Here is a 2,395-nt window from a genome sequence, read left to right on the forward strand (position 1 = left end):
TTAGGGCTGTTGTACATAGGGTCGCTATGAGTCGCAGGCGACTCGACGGCACATAACAACAACAACAACAACATTGTTTTGCATATATAGAAAATATGCTTCTTGGCTGTTTGGGAAAACTTCAAGAGAGCTGACAGACACCTAGAGAATATAGCCTCTTTCAGCACAGGAGACAGGTCTTATATAAGAGTCAGTGATCAAGCGTCCTGCTGTTAGGTGCTGTGGAGTATGACTTATAGCGACCCCATGAACAACAGAGCTGAACTCTGTCCTCTTCTGTGCCATCCTCATCATTTCTGACATACTTGAACTCACTGAGGCAGTCAGTCACCAGTGTTAATCCATCCCATTGAGGGTCTTCTTTTCTGTTGCCAATTATCTACTTTTCCAAGCATGGTGCCCCTCTCCAAAGAAGAAAGAAGTCTTTCCTAATAATATGCTCAAATTATGTGAGATGAAGTTTTGCCTCCAAAGAGCACTCTGGCTGCCCCCTCTCCAAGACATATCTGTTTGTTCTCCTGGCCTTCGATGGGATGTTCAGTGCTCTTCTCCAACATCACAACTCAAAGGTGTCAATAATTCTTCCGTCATCCTTATTCTTCGTCCAGCTCTCAGATGCGTAGCAAGTAATTGGAAAAACCATGGCCTGAATCAAAAGCACATTAGTCCTCAAATTAACATCATCACTCCTCAATAATTTGGAGAGGTCTCTAACTGCAGATTTTCCCAATGCAAAGCCTCTCCTTGTTTCCTGAAGGCGAGTACAAAGGTGTTAATTGTGGATTCAAGTAAAAGGAAGTTGTTTACAGTTTCATTCTCCATCTATCATGATGTTGCCTATACTTCCAATGGTGAGAATTTCTGTTTTCTTGACATTGAGGTGTAATCCAAATTGAAGGCTGTCATCTTTGATTTTCATCAGCAAGCATTTCAAGTCTTCTTCACTTTTAGCAAGCAAAGTTATATCATCTGCATAAAGCAGGTTACTGATAAAAGTCCCTCCAATCCTCATGCCACATTCCTCTTCAGAGTCCAGCTTCTCAAATAATTTGCTCAGCACAGAGATTAAATAGGTATGAAGAGAGAATATAACCTTGAAGCACTCTCTTCTTAATTTTAAACCATGCATTGTGAAAATCTGCTGTTGGGGACCTTTTTAATGTGAGGATATCTGTTTAAAGAATAAAGAAAACCTACTCAAAACCATGGTCTTTTCAGTCATTTGCTGTGCATCTGGAAGTTAGATAGTGAGTCAGGGTGACAGAAGAATAACTGATGCCTTGAGCTCTGGTGTTGGAGAAGAATGCTGAATGTCTCAACAAACAGATACACATTGTAGAGTGCAGCCAGAGTGCTCCTTGGAGACACAGATGCTACTCTTTGGGCATACTGTTAAGAAGGGCAAGACCTTGAAAGAGGACATCATGCTGGGGAAGGTGGAGGGTACAGAAGGAGGGAAAGCCCTTCAATGAGATGGACTGATACAGTGACTGTAACAATGGGCTCGAGTATAGCAGGGATGAGGAGGAGGAGGGTACAAGACAGGGCAGGACTCAGATCTGCTAGTCATAGGGTTGCTACAAGCTGTAGTCCACTCAGTGGCTGCTGACAACATATGTTGGTAATTGTTGAAGTTCAACGTGTGGGAGTTAGTAATACTGTTTACTCTGCTTTTGTAATGTTGTTAGGAGCCATCACGGTGGCTAAGAATCACAGTCACCATGTGACTAGAGAATAACTAGAGAAACTAGAGAGAGTAACGAGAGAATGTAACACCGCCTAGTACTGCCATATTCTCAACATCTGCTGCTGAGCTTAGGCCCACTGTTGCAGAGCACTGTATCAGACAACGCACCACTGCTATTCATAAGGTCTTCAGTGGCCAATTATTTCAGAAGTGGCTGCTCCATCCTGCTTCTTCATCTATCTTACTCAAGGACCTCTCCAAATTATTGAGGAGTAATGTCATCATTTTGAGGACTAAACTGCATCTGATTTAGGTGATGGTCTTTTCAGTCATTAGTTATGCATCTGAGAGCTGGACAATGACTAGGATGACAGGGGAAAAAAAGGGACGTCTTTGTGGTGTTGGGAGAAGAATGCTGAATATCCCAATAACTGCCAAAAGAACAAACTGATGTATCGTGGAGAAGGTGCAGCCAGAGCTTGGAGGCAAAGATGATGAAGCTTCATCTCACATACTTTGGACATGTTGCTAGGAGAGGTTATTCCTTGGAGAAAGACATCATGCTTGGAAAGGTGGAGGATGGCAAAGGACAGAAAGACCCTCAAACAGGTGGATTAGCAAGATGACTTACAGCAATGGGATTGAGTGTGTCAGAGATTGTGAGGAGGCACACGATAGGACAGTGTTCAGGTTGGTTTATTTTTTTTT

General features: G+C 42.7%; 1 protein-coding gene across 1 annotated transcript in view; it reads right to left on the reverse strand.

Annotated features, from left to right (window-relative positions):
• The window catches only part of WDR19 (WD repeat domain 19), a 137,715-nt gene that overhangs the window by 18,887 nt on the left and 116,433 nt on the right, over window positions 1-2,395 (reverse strand). The gene's annotated exons all lie outside the window — the stretch shown is intronic.

Source organism: Elephantulus edwardii, unplaced genomic scaffold (genome assembly GCF_000299155.1).
Source record: "Elephantulus edwardii isolate Elephantulus edwardi_28Jun2011 unplaced genomic scaffold, EleEdw1.0 scaffold00167, whole genome shotgun sequence".
In the NCBI taxonomy this organism is placed as follows: Eukaryota; Metazoa; Chordata; class Mammalia; order Macroscelidea; family Macroscelididae; genus Elephantulus; species Elephantulus edwardii.